Source organism: Manis javanica, chromosome 14, assembly GCF_040802235.1.
Source record: "Manis javanica isolate MJ-LG chromosome 14, MJ_LKY, whole genome shotgun sequence".
In the NCBI taxonomy this organism is placed as follows: domain Eukaryota; kingdom Metazoa; phylum Chordata; class Mammalia; order Pholidota; family Manidae; genus Manis; species Manis javanica.
The window spans coordinates 68,037,449-68,047,341 of record NC_133169.1 but is presented as its reverse complement, the minus strand read 5'-3'; positions in this window follow the sequence as shown (position 1 = coordinate 68,047,341).

Genomic DNA, 9,893 nt, shown 5'->3' with positions numbered 1-9,893 from the left:
TTTTAATGTATAATACTTTACACCTCAATGATAATCACAATTTTGGCTATGTCTCCTGTGTAAAGGTGTATTCCAGTCAGTTTGGGTGAGTAGGAATGCCACTCCATGCCAGAATTACTTTTCTGTTTACTTGCTTTCCTTTAATAATTCATTCTAAAATATCTACTTTTCTTTAATTTAATATCTGCTTGTTGATTTGGCTTGTAAAAGATTTTTAAAATTAATTTCAAGTTGTATTTGATTTCTTTCATGCCATATTGGAGTCCAGACCTTAAGAAAATATAATTGTATAGGACTTGCACATATTTATGAAGTTATTATAATAGTAAATAAATTGCCTTTGTAATCAGACATGAACTTGAAATTTAACTGACTGTGCAGTGGACCAGAAACTTTTTTGAATACTTCTCATTTGTTAAGTATCACAAAAAACTTTCTCATTTTATTGCTAAGAAATACTCTTACAAATTTAATTAATCTCAATGACATGACCAGATAATCCTCACAAGTCCACAGTTAGAGGAAAGCTGGACTCTCTCGAGGTAGAACTCACCTGGTTCTCGAGGACTCATTGGAGATATGACCTGTAAAGGTCCTTTACTAAACAGTCATGCTTATAAATAACCCAGAAGCAGAATTGTTCATATGGTCTATGATAAGTATGAATATCCATGGGAAGTAACTCCATGAATTCTATTCAATGAATAAGTAGGGTCTAAGATTATGCTGTTTCTTTAAATTGTGTTAAAGTAATTATTCATGATAGGGAAGATAAAGTTATGAATTCACTTCTCAGGTGTTTTGTATGTATTAATTTATGTATTTATTTAAAATTACTAATGAATAATTCCCTGACATAGCCAAGATACCTTTGAGTGTGTTAAGCATATTTAATTGTTTATGCTTTATATGATTTATGTATTGTTATAGAATAGGATAAAAGGTTCTGATTCTAGTGTTTATTTTAAATGATTAATTTAAAATAGTCTGAATATCTGTGCTTGATACATATCAAAGTATTGAAACACAGGTGAGAGAAAAAGTCTCTGTGCATTGAAATGCAGGCCCCATGAGTTAAATATCACTTGCTCTGAATTTAAAATAACTAAAAAATCAACCAGCCAAAAAGAGTTGCAATAATGTTTCATAGAAATTGAACCACATAAGCAAAATATTATAATACAAAATATAAAATGTAAAACATCTTGTATGTTTATAAGTATGATCAATTTTTGAAGACATTTTTATTTTATGAGCCCTTAAAATGGTTCTAGTGATTATTTTAATATGTCATTTAATTTCCTCTGCTTAATCATTTGTGGGAACTTAGCAGTTCTACTGTTTCAGTTGTCCACATTTGAAAGTTTTGTGAACTAAATAATTTATAAATGTAATGGAGATAATAAGAAGGGAAAACTTCCTTAACATTCTCTACTGAACAAGACTATTCAGAAGGCCAGCAGATACACTCTGAGATGTAAGGCAAAGTTGCCGGAGGGAAACATGAGAATTTTAGATCGAGGAAAAAGAAGATGCAACTGAAGACAGGGTGATGGAAATGAAACTTCTAATGACCTACAGCTAAAATTTGTTTTTTTTTAAATGAAGTCAGTTAAAAATAGCTGTTAGCGGGATATTAAGATTGGCATGCATGGTATGGGGTGGGGGGACCAGGGGAAGATAGTGTAGCCCAGAGAAGGCAGATAGTGACTCTGTAACATCTTACTACACTGATGGGCAGTGACTGCAATGGGGTGTGGGGTGGAACACAATAACAGGGGTGAATGTAGTAACCACATTGTTTTTTCATGTGAAACATTCCTAAGAGAGTATATCAATAATATCTTAATAAAAATTAATTAATTAATTAATTAGCTGTTAGCATGATTTCCTTCACTAACTAAAAATATAAATCTATAGTATCAACTAAATCAATGAGTGTTGTTTTGGAAGATGATATTCTCTGCTGAAAGGACTTTCTTTTCATTAGAAAAATGAAACTAATAAAAGAAACCACATATAATTCAGAGAGTTGTTACAGAAAAAAATAACAAAATAATTTGTTAAAGCACTGGAAAGGTCATATAAATGCCACTAGTGCAGGCATATAAATATTACTGTTTACAATATTAGCAATATTATTCCCAAAATATGACAATAAAATTATAAAATATTTATGACATGAATTACATATAAATAAGATACAGAAATGCAAACACCAACAATTTTTTTATGATTATTCGTTTGATTTTTTTTTGAGAGGGCATCTCTCATATTTATTGATCAAATGGTTGTTAACAACAATAAAATTCTGTATAGGGGGGTCAATGCTCAATGCACAATCATTAATCCATCTCAAGCCTAATTCTCATCAGTCTCCAATCTTCTGAAGTATAACGAACAAGTTCTTACATGTTGAACGAATTCTTACATAGTGAATAAATTCTTACATGGTGAACAGTACAAGGGTATTCATCACAGAAACTTTCGGTTTTGATCACGCATTATGAACTATAAACAATCAGGTCAAATATGAATATTCATTTGATTTTTATACTTGATTTATATGTGGATCCCACTTTTCTCCCTTTATTATTATTATTATTATTTTTATTTTTAATAAAATGCTGAAGTGGTAGGTAGATGCAAGATAAAGGTAGAAAACATAGTTTAGTGCTGTAAGAGGGCAAATGTAGATGATCAGGTGTGTGCCTATGGACTAAGTATTAATCCAAGCTAGACAAGGGCAGCAAAACATCCACGGATGCTGAAGATTTCTCTCAAAACAGGGGGTTGAGGTTCTGAGCCTCACCTCTGTTGATCTCCAATTTCTCACCTGATGGCCCCCCTGCGACTGTGCCTGTCTTAGGTTGTTCCTCCCTTGAGGAATCTTACCCGTCTCTGGCTAACCAGTCATCTTCCGGGGCCATACAGGAAAATGTAAAGTTGGTAAGTGAAAGAGAAGCCATATTGTTTGAAAAGGTTAGCTTTACACTTCTTTGCAGATTTATGGCCTGTGGTTTCTATGCCCAGCACTTGTCTCGAGGTATCTTTACCACCTGGAGGAATTATGATACTCGGTAAATTCGATATGAGGCACGAATTCTATTTAAGGGTTGCAATTAAGAAGGAAGAAGAAAAGCTATCAAGGTAGCATATGGAAGAAAACATGGGAGGATTATTTCTTTGACATATCTTCTTGTAGAGTACCTTAAGCATGTATAGGTTTTAAACTACTAACTAACTTGCACTCACGTATTAACATAATAGGAATACAGTGACATAAATAAAGCAAATCTATAATTACCATCCATCTCCAGTGAAGCCAAGAAAACCATTTAGGCACCCTAGGCATTTGTGAAAATTTGTCTATGATATGATGGATATTGTCCAACTGTACTTGAACAGTCTGAGAGAAATCAGACAAATTAAAGCAGCCATTTCTGAGATCTGTTCACATCCCATATGTTCTTTTAACCGTAAATAGTCTATAGTCATAAGATTTTGGAGTGCTACAACTTGCACCCCTCCCAACTCCTGGTTGAGTTCCAATAGTACAGATCCGGTCAAATTCATTGTCTCACTGTATGCACATGCCAGCCTAGACATCTCCCTCCTCGTTCCAATGGCAAGTCCAGGAAATGGCAAACACCAACATTTTTAATGATATAATTTTTTAGATTTTTCACAGATGAATATTAAATGATACTGTAATTGCACCACTATTAACTAACATTATTATTGAAAAGCAATTAAGATATAAATGAGATTTATTTATGATTTGAAATGCTCAAGCAAGCACAAGTAACTGAAATGAATTTAAAATAGTTACTTTAGAATTAGGAGATTTCAGCAAAAGCTATGTAAGCAGGTGGAGAGGACTGCATAGAAAGTTAGCAATACATCAAACACTGAAATGCATGCTACACAGAAAGAGGGGTGCTTGTTGAAGGAATAATGTCAGGGAGGATGCTTTTCTGAGATAAAATGTGCAGGTGCAGAGGTGAAGTAGAGTACAGCAAGAGAAATGACTAAATGCTTGCTAAGAGGAAAACAGAATCATTCAAATATGAATTGAACCACACCTACTATGGACTATGTGCTGTAAAGGAAGAAAGAAATGGTTCACATACTAGTTCTATTGAGAAACTGAAGTGAAAGAAATTTGGCATAACTTATCTTTTCTCGTTTGTGTTAAAAACATTTCAGAGGAGATCTATCATTCAAAAATTTGTGAGAGAAACTCTAGAGCAGCTAATCTTAGAAGGGGATTCATTAAAAGACATTTCGATTCCTGGTGCTTGGAGAGAACGAGTAAAACTGTGCAAGTTTCAAACATCAATATCAAACTCCTCTTAAAACATGTCTAGGACAACTATGTGATGCTTAAAAAGTGATATACAAAATCATGGATGTATCTAGGAAGAATTTTTAAAGCCTTTACATAATACTGTTATGTACTCAATTAGTAAAACATTGGGGAGAATGTATCTTACTGTTAATATGTTATGCGCTTAGATTCTCTGACCCTACAAATGTCTAAATTAATGTTATCTCAGCAGAGTTGGGAAAGAAAATCCAGAGAAATATATATTTTCATTTAATTTCAAGGTAATTTATGTATTTTTCCTATCCTGACTTCCTGGTTAGAAGCCAACATTGATGCTGGCATTTATATTTATATTTATAAAAATTTATATTTTATATATATTCTTATATTTTATTATATCCCCATTAGTTAGTTATGTTTGTCTACATATATTGTTGTCTTTTTTTGTGATAGTAAGCTACAAATCTGTCTTTGTTTTTCTTGATCAATACTGTTTTGTATAATTTGTTCATAGTTCTTGAAATATTAGAAGCCTGACCCACATTGTCAAACTATTGTGGACAAATGTTATGTTTCTAGCTAAACAAAAGAAGGCATCCTACTGAGAAGGCCATGCCTTGTTTATTACTACATTAACAAGAGTTATTCTCTTGAGAGAACTTCAGGGTGATTCACACTGCCAAGCTGTGAGAACATATTGAGCAGTTGGTATTGGAGACCTACTGTTGCTTTGTCAAATCACCTCTTTGTCTTCAGTCTTAGACAAAGGATGGGCTAAGTCATAACATGATTTTATCTGAGAAATATCTAAGATGCAGAGGACATAGTATTGTATTGAGTAGGTCACACTAAAATCAGGATCCTAAAATGGTATCTATGCTCCCATGTTCATTGCAACATTATTTACAATAGCCAAGATGTGTAAACAACTCATATGTCCAAGAACAGATGAATGAATGAAAAGAGTGTGGTTTATATACACAATGTAATATGGCTTAGCCTTGAAAAGGCAAAAAATCCTGCGTATATACAAATGTGACTTAATCTGGAGGACATTGTGTTAAGTGAAACAAGTCAGTCATAGATGTACGCATACTGAATGATTACACTTATATGGAGTTTCTAAAACAATCAAGCTCATAGAAGCAGAAAATAGAATAGTTGTTGCTGGGGCCTTGGTGTGTGGAAGAATTAGGGAGTTTATATTCAAAGGATATGAAGTTTCAACTATGCTGTATGAATATATAACAGAAGACAGAGATCTGATGTGCAACATAGTGCCTAATTTTAACATTGTAGTTGTGTTTACCTAAAAATTTGTTTAGAGGGTAGATATTAAGAGTTTTTAACCCTCAGAAATAGAGTGAAACAAGGTGGGTGTCAGATACATATATTACTTTAATTGTCATGATAGTTTCACCAGGCACATACATATGTCCAAAGTCATTATATTGCACATATTAAAAGTGTGCATCATTCTTTGTATATAAATTATATTTCAATAAAGCCATTACAAAAGAGATGTGTGAGACATTTTCTGTTTCTTTTTAAGATTCCTCATACAAATGAAATTATATGGTATTCATCTTTCTCTGACTGACCTTTTTCATTCAACATCATATCCTCTAGATCTATCCCCATTTTGTCACAAATGGCAAGACTTCTTTCTTTTCTATGACTGAAGAATATTCAATTGCATATGTGTACTGCATCTTTATCCATTCATCTATTGATGGATGCGAACAGAAATCGACTCATAAACACATAGAACAGGTGGTTGATTACCATGGGAGAGGGATGATGTGTGATATAGGTGAGGGGGATGAAGAGATACACATATAAAATAATAGTTCACAGGGGTAATAGTACAGCATAGGGGATATAGCTCATAATATTTTAATATCTTTGTTAAGTGACAGCAACAACACTGATCATGGTGAGCATCACTGATGCATTTAATTGCTGAATCACTGTGTTGTTATCTGAAACGAATATAACATTGTATAGAAAATGTATTTCATTAAAATGATTATTAAAATGTGCAAAATAAATCAAGAGTTCTAAAAAAAGGAAATGGTTCCTTTGATGGTTTGCAGCATTTTGTAGAAAAGCAAAAGCGCCGTTTTGGCATTTATTTTCATATAAATTCCCCCTCAGTTTGACAAAAAGCACAGCAGGTTAAATTTTACTTTGCCCACTTTGTTTAATATACAGGAAAGTTGTGTAATAAGATGTTTTTTAATGATTTTTCAAAACTTTACTTAGAAGTCACTGATCCAACAAACACTTACTGGATGCCTAGAAGTGGAGCAATAAAAAGCAACATCAATTGAATATCTAAACAAGTACCTAACATAGTAGAATAGGCATATTTGTGTGTTTTTATTCAATTAAACTTTTTATTGAAGTAATGTTGACATACAATATTATATTGGTTTACAATTATACAACAGCACTTTAGCATTATATACCTTATTAAGTGCTCACCCCAAAGACTGTATAGTTGCTATCTCTCAATGAAGACAAATGTTATGGAACTGTTGGCTACTGTCTCTATGCTTTCATCCCTTTGACTAATTTATACATATTATGATTGAGATTTTAGCCTCTTTATCCCCTTCATTTATTTCACCCACCCACCCTAATCCCTCCCTCCCCTGTCATTTCTCAGTGTCTATGAGTCTACGACCATTCACTTTTGTTTGTTTTTAGACTTTTGGATAGTGGCCGTTCTAACTACTGTGAGGTGTTACCTCATTGTCATTTTGTTTGCCTTCCTCTGATGATTTGTGATGTGGAGAATCATTTCATCTGTCTGTTGTCCATCTGTATGACTTCTTTTGAAAAATATCTACACACATCCTCTGTTCATTTTTTAATTAGGTTAATTTTTTGGTGTTGAGGTATATGAGTTCTCAATGTATTTTTGGGTGTTAGCTCCTTATAGAATATTTCATATAAAAACACATTATTCCACACTGTGGGTTGTGTATTTATTTTGTTGATGGATTCCTTGGCTGTGCATAAGAATTTTAGTTTGATATAGTCTCACTTATTAATGTTTTCTATTTTTTACTTTGCCCAGGGAGACATATCCAGAAAAAAGTTACTCATTCTAGCACTCAATAACACTCTTCATATTTATTATTCTAAGAGTTTTATGGATTCATGCCATATTTAGAGCTTTAATCCATTTTGATTGTACTTTTGTATGGGATTAGAGAGTGATTCAGATTCCTTGTCTTGCATGTTGTTGTCCACTTTTGGCTATTGCAAGTAGTGCTCTTAATTAAAAACTTAAAAACTTACAGACTTAAAAACTCTCTTTTCCCCATTGTTTATTCTTCCTTCCTTTATCATATATTTATTTAGTATATATGTTTGGGTTTATTTCAGCGCTTTCTATTTTCTTCCATTGATCTATGAGCTGGTCCTTGTGTCACTACTATACTGTTTTGACTACTATAACTTTGCAGTATAGCTTGAAGCCAGGAAGCATAATATCCAGTTTTGTTCCTCTTTCTAAATATTTCTTTGACTATTTGGGTTATTTTTTGTTTCCATATGAATTTTAACATTATTTGCACTAGTTAATTGAAAAATGCAGTTGGTAATTTGATAAGAATTGCCTTGAACAAGAAAGAACAAATGCTGGTGAGGATGTGGAGAAAGCGGAACCCTCCTATACTGCTGGTGGGAATATAAATTAGTTCAACAATTGTGGAAAGCAATATGGAGGTTCCTCAAAAACTAAATATATAAATACCATTTGCCCCAGGAATTCCACTCCTAGGAATTTATGCAAAGGAAACAAGATGTCCCATTCAAAAAGGCATGTGAACCCCTATGTTTATCAGAGCACTACTTGCAATAGCCAAGATATGAAAGCAACCTAAGTGTACATGAGAAGATGAATGGATAAGGAAGTTGTGGTACATATACACAATGGGATACTTATTCAGCCATGAGAAGAAACAAATCCTACCATTTGCAACAACATGGATGGAGTTAGAGGGTACTATGCTCAGTGAAATAAGCCAGGTGGAGAAAGACATGTACCAAATGACTTCACTTATCTGTGGAGCATAAGAAAAAAACAAAAACTATAGGAACAAAACAGCAGCAGACTCACAGAACCTAAGAATGGACTAAAAGTTACCAAAGGGAAGGGGACTGGGGAGGATGGATGGTAAGTGAGGGAGAAGTGGAATAAGGGGCATTATGATTAGCACATCTAATGTAGAGGAGGACACGGGGAAGGCAGTATAGCACAGAGAAGACAAGTAGTGACTCTATAGCATCTTACTACTCTTATGGACAATGACTATAATGGGGTATGTGGTGGGGACTTGATAATGGGGGGAATGTAGTAACCACAATGTTGCTCATGTGACTGTATATCAATGATACCACAGTAAAAAACAAGAAAAATAAGTAGTCAATAATATTTTAATAAGTTTGTAAGGTGATACATTGTATCTACCCTTACCATGATGAGCATATTGCAATGCATATAATTTCTAAATCTCTTTACTATACACCTGAACTTTTTATAATACTGTATGTCAACTATTCTTCAATAAAAGATGCTGTAACTATTTAAATTGAAGACCTGAATCCATAAAGCTACTAGAGGAAAACTGTGGGAAAAATTCCTTGATATAGCTACAGAATGATTTCCTATGACACCTAAAGCACAAGCACAAAAATAAAAAGTAAACAAGTGGGAAAACATCAAATTAAAATGCTTATGCACTGCAAAAGAAACAAGCAAAACTGAAAAGATAGCCTACATCATGGGACACTATTTGCAATCCAGATATCTGGGAATGTATTAATATGAAAAATACATAAGAAACTCATCAAACTGAGTAGCAGAAAAAAATAGTCCAATCTCAGTAGGCATAAGACCTGAATTGACATTCTAAAGAAGATATATAAATGGCCAACAGGTACCTGAAATGACACCCAACAGCACTAGTCATGAGGCAAATGCAAAACAAAATTACAATATCACCTCAAACACTTTAGGATGGTCATCATCAATTACAAAAAAATATTCTAGTGAGGATGCAGATAAAAGAGAAATTTTGTGCACTGTTGCTGGGCTTATAAATTGGTACAATCACTTTGAAAACAGTGTGGAGGATCCTCAAAAACTTAAAAGTAGAACTGCACTTTGATGCAGGTACTGCACTTCTGGGCATGCAACTGATGGAAACAGTCACCCTGACTTTAACAGGTACCTTTACCCCATGCTCACAGCAGCATTCTTTACAGTAACCAGGAAATAGGAAAAAAAATCCTAGTACCATAAACAGATGAAAGGATCAAGATAAGATTTTCAGTCATTAAATTGAGGAGTCCTAACATTTGCAACAACATTGATGGATCTTGAAAGCATTATGCTGAGTGAAGAAAATCAGACAAATGAAAATTATGTTTGATTGCCCTTAATTGTGGAAACTAAATAAAGAGAAACCCTCATAGAGACAATGATCAGATTTATGACATTTGTGATTTACCAGAGGTAAGGGATGGAGAGAGAGGGAACTGGTAGTAG